The sequence below is a fragment of the Schistocerca nitens genome, chromosome 4 (genome assembly GCF_023898315.1).
Source record: "Schistocerca nitens isolate TAMUIC-IGC-003100 chromosome 4, iqSchNite1.1, whole genome shotgun sequence".
NCBI lineage: Eukaryota > Metazoa > Arthropoda > Insecta > Orthoptera > Acrididae > Schistocerca > Schistocerca nitens.
The window spans coordinates 261,359,917-261,367,697 of NC_064617.1; positions in this window are offsets into that span (position 1 = coordinate 261,359,917).

Consider the following 7,781-nt stretch of genomic DNA (forward strand, 5'->3'; position numbering starts at 1 on the left):
CCTCCGGGTCAACGCCATGGCACTGGCTTGCGCTAGCGACCTCGCCTGCAGCGGAGTTCACTAGACGCTCGCATTAGTGGACACTTCAGCGCGATGAGGAGGTGCATTAGCCGGGTCAATTGCATGTCCGCAATTGGCCGTTTGCAGGGGAGGGGATTAGGGGCATTATGGTGGGGCCGAGGGCGCTCGCATCCCTAATGGAAGCTGATTGGGTTGTGCTTGTATACGGCTGTGGGAAGACTCTGCGACCGACATAGCAGGAAAATGTCTGCGCTGCCAATACGCGGCGCACATTAGTGGCTCCTGAGTGGTGTAGCGAGACAAGCAGCGCAGATGTTTTCGAACTTGAGGCAGTTGAGATTCCTTCAAAATTAGAGGAGCATTGTGTAGAGGTGATCCTATATGGCCTATTCTATTTACCTGTCTACTCACGACGTATCTCGACAGATGGACTGGCAAGTAACACGAAAAAAGCTGCATGAATATGAGTGACTAATCAGTACATTGTCTGCTGCTCAGCAAATCACGCACTCGATGTCGTATAAACCTATTTGAATATAGTAAGCAATTGTAATGTTAAAGTAACAAATCCAAGAGCAAAATCTCAGGACGGAGATAAAAACTACACAAAATCGGGTTTATATGTCTACACCTGCTGAGATCATACAATTTTTCCCACATAGTCAGCTTACAAAATTCAGAAGATTTTCAAGAAACGCGTAAAACAAACATTGATCTGTTAGCTTCCAACTTATGAACGAAATCTATGGCGAACATGAGTTCCTCCTACAAAATTTCGGAGGTTGGACAGGGATATTTTCTGAGTATTTTTGTACGAGGGACCCTTGGCCATCGGTGGCTCGTAACAAAATAATACTGTGATTGTAATTTGTTACCCAGATTACTTTCATAGCAGTGAAAAAATTTGTAATATGCAATCAACAAAATGTACAACACGAAAGACATATTAATGCATCACCCCACAGGCAGTTGCAAGAGTACAGTGATGGTTGTCATCGCATCTAGTCATTGCAATGTGCAGCCTTTCCATTGCTTTCAGTGAAGGCATACATTATGTGATCAAAAGATCCGGACACATTCAAATGGACATTAATGTAGGGTGAATGTCCTCCCCCCCCCCCCCACCTTCCAACCCCCGCATACACCTTTATGGCTGCTTGAACTCTGATGAGGTGTCTGAATGTCTGTGGATGAATGGCAGCCTCCCACCTCCCTACCTCCCACCCCCCGCCTTCGCCTTTGTGGCTGCCTGAACTCTGCTGAGGTGTCTGAATGTCTGTGGAGGAATGGCAGCCTGTTCTTCCTCAAGAGCCGAAAACAGAAAAGCTAGTGAAGATTGACGCTTGGGTCTGGAGCGAAGCCGACCTCCAACTCGTCCCAAAGGTGTTCCATTGGGACTCTGGGCAGGCCAGTCCATTTTAGGAGTGTTGTTGGCCCAAACAATGACCAAGCAGATGATGCTTTATGACAGGGTGCATTGTCATGCTGATGTAATCAGTCATAGTATCCGAACTGTTCCTCTACTGTAAACAGGACACAATGCTGTAAAATGTGTTCCTATACTTTCGCATTTAGCGTTTTCTTCCGCCCGATGACGAGACGCCACCCTAACCGCGAAAAACACACTGATACTGTAACGTCAATTCCGAAGTGCTTTGTTGCTGGCACTACACATGGTGGCAGTTAACGAGCGTTCTTCAGGCGTTCGCCAAAGCTAGACCCTTCCATATAATTTCCACGGCATAGAGCTTGTTTCGTCACTCCAAATCGCTCGTTTTCAGTTATTCACTGTGCAAATTCGTCGCTCTTTACGCCATCGCATGTGTCGCTTAACACTTACAGAATTATATGGCTTATGATAAACTGCTTGAACATTGTACCCCTTTCTTTTTAACTCACTACGCACATTAACCAACCGCCGGAATGATCGACTGTCCGTGTCCTTCAGTGGATGTGGTCCGCCGGGTCTTGGTTTAGCTGTGGTGGCTCCCACGCGTTTCTACGTCACAGTCGTGCGACTAGCAGTACATTTGGGCGGCTTTTGAATGGTTAAAATGTTCTAAGTCATTGAACTCTCATGTCCGTCCCATTCTGCTTTTCCCGCTTCTCTACTGATAACGCAATATTTTTCTTACTTTTTTTTTGGCATGTTGTGTCCAAGGAGTGATTGTCTTTGGCGTTTTTTTTTTCTTCTGGGGTGGCAAGCTATTGGAAATAGTTTCACTTTACTGTGTATTCGCTTGCAAAAGGACTTGGACTCTTTGTGGGTCCTTCAGTACTTTGAGGGTGTTGGTTAGGTTGTCGTACGAGCGGTTGAAAGTAACTATTTACATTTAAGATATCGAATAACTGAACATTGCATCATCTTTGATGGTCCTGTGGGGGTGAAATAATGGCTGGAGGCACCTTGTATTTGTGCCATTGTCGTGGTAGGGCCTGGCTTACTTTCACAAGTTGGCGGACATTTCCCCGATACTCATCTAATTTGTGAAAAAGACGAGTTGCCTGTCTATTATCTTCTCAGCGACGTATTTTCCTCCAGTCAGCTCGTTTATTTTTCTCGTCGTGGCCCACCTTGGGGCGCCTAGGCTCCACTTCAAACACCTGTTTTGTAGTGGTTGCAAACTGCGAATATCAGAATCACATGTTGTTCCCCAAGACGTCGAGCCGTACAGCAGGGAGAGTTGTACCTTCGCTCTAAAAAGTTTTAATTTCGTTGTTGGATGTAGATCCCTGCTCCAGAAAAACGGCGTGAGTGCCCGGATCATCTTCATAGCATTCACATTTCTATCTTGTACGTGTGGGGTAAAAGTAATCCCTTTATCCTGTATCACTTGCAGGTATTTCGTCGTCATAGTACATTGATGGCAAGTAGCATCCTCAGTTCCGGCCGTTTCTTCACAAACAGTATTGCTGCAGTTGTCGTAGAGTTTAGGGTGATTGTATTTCTCTTCGCCCGCTGGTGAGTGACGTCAAGTCGCCGCTGCATCCTGCTGACAAGTTATTTGATGTTTCTTCCAGAGGCTAGGAAGGCCGTGTCATCGGCATACAGACTGGCGGTAACGTGTGAAATGGAAGGAATGTCGTTAATATACAAATTAAACAGACATGGCGGTATCACCGCTTCCTGTTAGATGCCAGCTGAGACAGGCTTCAGTGATGACTTCTTCCCATCTACACTCCTGGAAATGGAAAAAAGAACACATTGACACCGGTGTGTCAGACCCACCATACTTGCTCCGGACACTGCGAGAGGGCTGTACAAGCAATGATCACACGCACGGCACAGCGGACACACCAGGAACCGCGGTGTTGGCCGTCGAATGGCGCTAGCTGCGCAGCATTTGTGCACCGCCGCCGTCAGTGTCAGCCAGTTTGCCGTGGCATACGGAGCTCCATCGCAGTCTTTAACACTGGTAGCATGCCGCGACAGCGTGGACGTGAACCGTATGTGCACTGTACTAGTGCCGACATTGTGCATGCTCTGTTGCCTGTGTCTATGTGCCTGTGGTTCTGTCAGTGTGATCATGTGATGTATCTGACCCCAGGAATGTGTCAATAAAGTTTCCCCTTCCTGGGACAGTGAATTCACGGTGTTCTTATTTCAATTTCCAGGAGTGTATCCGCAGAAACAGACGCCGGCCCTGCAGAAAGCCATCAATCAGCTTGATGTAGCAGTCGAGGAGACGGGCGATAACGCAATGCTCCCCGCATCGTTTTATACTGGCGGCTCCACTTCCCCTGATAGCTAGTAGTCAGTTCAAATGGTTCAAATGGTTCTGAGCACTATGCGACTTAACTTCTGAGGTCATCAGTCGCCTAGAACGTAGAACTAATTAAACCTAACTAACGTAAGGACATCACACACATCCATGCCCGAGGCAGGATTCAAACCTGCGACCGTAGCGGTCGCTCGGCTCCAGACTGCAGCGCCTAGAACCGCACGGCCACTCCGGTCGGCCTAGTAGTCAGTTCCACATTACATAGGGTGTACGGATACTTTTGATCAGAAAGTGTATAAGAGGTGCAAATCGGCCAACTCTTCATCAATAAAGTGGAGACGCTAAGTCGCAGAAAGGCACAACAAAAAGGTTGTCACAAAGAAAGCTTTCAGCTCATAAGGCCGTCGTCAAAAATAGACTACAGACAGACATCACACTGCCAGTGGCTGCAGTTGCCTTAGACTGCAGTCATGTGTGTGTTAGTTGCGTTTGCGTTTGCACGCGTGCGTGCGCGCGCGCGCGCGTATATGTGTGTGTGTGTTTGTGTGTGTTGTGTGTTTTTGACGAGGCCTTACGGTCCGAAATCTTTATTTGTAACAGTTGTTGTGCCTGACTGCGACTTAGCATCTCCGCTATATGGCGAGTAGCAACTTTCCTTTTCAAATTATTGTTACAGTCCATCCTGGGTTTTCCACAATTTTGATCTTCATCAATAAACCTATTCATACTGCTGTATTCTTTGTTAACGCCGGCCAACAACTGATACTGCCGGAAAAACAAGCACTGAAGGCAGTCTTGAGAACAAGAGTAAAGTCTTCATTACTGTTGTTAGCAGTACACATCGTGAGTGAATGGAACAATTTTGTTTTCAAATAGGACGAATAGCGCACAACGTCGACGTTTGCACAGTTATGCAGATATTTTCATTGTAATAACGATACAAAGATTAGTGGGGGTAAATCAAAAGAAATACAGTTACTATGCGTAGAGCCACCGGTAGACCCCGAGTCCTTTATTACCAACAATATTCAGGAAATATCGCCGAAGAATCTTCGACATTTTGCCAGTGGAGTCCGGTTTACGCTGTATACCATAAAGCTTGGACGGAAGTTTTCTGGGAGCAAAATAACTGATGACGGTCGAAGTAGAGAGGATATCAAATGTAGACTGGCAATGACAAGGAAAGCGTTTCTGAAGAAGAGAAATTTGTTAACATCGAGTATAGATTTAAGTGTCAGGAAGTCGTTTCTGAAAGGATTTGTATGGAGTGTAGCCATGTATGGAAGTGAAACATGGACGATAAATAGTTTGGACAAGAAGAGAATAGAAGCTTTCTAAATGTGGTGCTAAGAAGAATGCTGAAGATTAGATGGGTAGATCACGTAACTAATGAGGAGGTATTGAATAGAATTGGGGAGAAGAGGAGTTTGTGGCACAACTTGAAAAGAATAAGGGATCGGTTGGTAAGACATATTCTGAGGCATCAAGGGATCACAAATTTAGCATTGGAGGGCAGCGTGGAGGGTAAAAATCGTAGAGGGAGACCAAGAGATGAATACACTAAGCAGATTCAGAAGGATGTAGGTTGCAGTAAGTACTGGGAGATGAAGAAGCACAGGATAGAGTAGCATGGAGAGCTGCATCAAACCAGTCTCAGGACTGAAGACAACAACAACAACATTATGTTAGTGGCCTGACCTCAGACTATTTGCAGATAATGCAAATTATCTGAAAAAAGCTGCATAAATATCCAGTCAGATCTTGATAAGATTGGCAACTTGATTTAAATTTCATAAATGTATACGTAAAATTCCGCATTTGACGTATCCTACGACTACAATATTCATGAGTCCCAATTCTAATCAGTTGTTTCATGCAATTATCTTGATGTAACACGTCGTGTCGATATGAAACAGAATGATCACATAGCATCAGCCATTGATAAAGAGGACAGTAGACTTTACTTCCTTGGTAGCATATTGGGGAGAATGCAATCAGGAGACTGTTTACGTAACATTCGTACGACCCTACGGAACTTACGAAATACAAGTATTCCCGCACGTGCCGCCCCCTCCTTCCCCCCCCCCCCCCCCCCATCCGGGCGATAATTTGTAGGGCGTGTGGGTGTTAGACCTGGGGGTATGGAGCATTTTTAATTTCTTGTAAGACAATTAGCGACTTTTAAGCAGCTACATAAAACTTTCATTCCGACACTGTTAGAAACCAGCGTAAAACCATCTTTTAAATCATTTTCACGAAAGAAAAACACCTAACCACATTACATTTTTAACTTTCCCTGAGAAGTAGAGGGGAGGGGAGCGAACCGAGGGCTGAAGGGCCTCTCCTTGCCCTCAAGTATGGTGCCTTTCTATTCCCGGAGTTTTCACGTATACTGGGTCTTCAGATTTTGTAGCTAGGTGACCCCGATAAACACGTTTTTGTAGATATCCCCAGAGCCAAAAGTCATAGAGACTCAGATCAGGTGATCTCGCACGCCATGCAACTGAAAACCCAAATGGTACAATGTTCATGGAAGAAACTTCCTGGCAGATTAAAACTGTGTGCCCGACCGAGACTCGAACTCGGTCGGGCACACAGTTTTAATCTGCCAGGAAGTTTCATATCAGCGCACACTCCGCTGCAGAGTGTAAATCTCATTCTGTTCATGGAAGGTTGGTTCAAATGGCTCTGAGCATTATGGGACTTAACTGCTGTGGTCATCAGTCCCCTAGAACTTAGAACTACTTAAACCTAACCAACATAAGGACATCACACACATCCATGCCCGAGGCAGGATTCGAACATGCGACCGTAGAAGTCGCGCGGTTCCAGACTGTAGCGCTTAGAACCGCTCGGCCACTTCGGCCGGCCGTGGAGGGTTGTATTAAGCAGATCTTTCACTGGGCGAAAGACATGAGGTGTTGCCCTATCTTGCATGAAAACAGTGATTTCCACACAGTTGCGGTCTTCCAAAGCAGGAATCATATGCTGTGCAAGGAAGTGTCGACAGCGTGCAGAAGTCGCGGCACACCTGACAGACCGTCTTTCCACAGGCGAACGGACCGAGAATAAAGGTGGTTGTGAATACACGCCACACAGTCACATACGGCGAGCGGAATAGGTCTTCATGCATAGTGCGTAGTTAAACAGCACCCCACATTCGGCAGTTCTGTGTATTCACTGAACCTCGTAATGCAAAATGTGCCTCGTCGCCCCATAGAATAGTGGCCGGCAACATGTCATCAACTTCGATCCGTGCGAGAAGCCAAAGAGCATACTCAGAAAGTTGCTGCCGATCATGAGATTCCAAATGGTGCACCAGTGTACTATAGACCGCAAAACATTCTGTACAGTTGATGAAAGATTATTCTCTTGACACTACACGAGCACTGGCAGTATCTCAGACACGTGCTGCATGGTCAGTTACAGCAACAGCAACCTCGTCAATAATTTCCGCCGAGAGTGTACACCTTACGCCTCCAGGTGCCACACCAAGCTCAGCCGTGTTTTCAAATTTCATTGTCGTCTTCTTTAAACCATTTAATGACATCTGGCTTTTCCTCAGACCTTTCAGTCGGTGGTACTGTGTCAATGCAGCACAGTAACTCAAATGGTTCAAATGGCTCTGAGCATGGGACTTAACATCTGAGGTCATAAGTCCCCTAGAACTTAGAACTACTTAAACCTAACTAACCTAAGGACATCACACACATCCAAGCCCGAGGCAGGATTCGAACCTGCAACCGTAGCGGTCGCGCGGTTCCAGACTGAAGCGCCTAGAACCGCTCGTCCACAATGGTCGTCAGCACAGTAATTGCTGCTGTTCACATCAAACAGTTTCGCTAATAGCGGGCGACCTCTCTTCTCGATAAGTCTATTGTTCATCGTGTTATGGCTTTTCAGACGACAGTGTGGTCGTCGTACAATCATGCAAACAGTTTCAGCGCCGGATTTACACTTGGTGGCCACAATTGGAACTTATATTTTTCTAGCGTGAATTGGTTCCACATTAACCTATTAGCATATCTACCAAGTTTC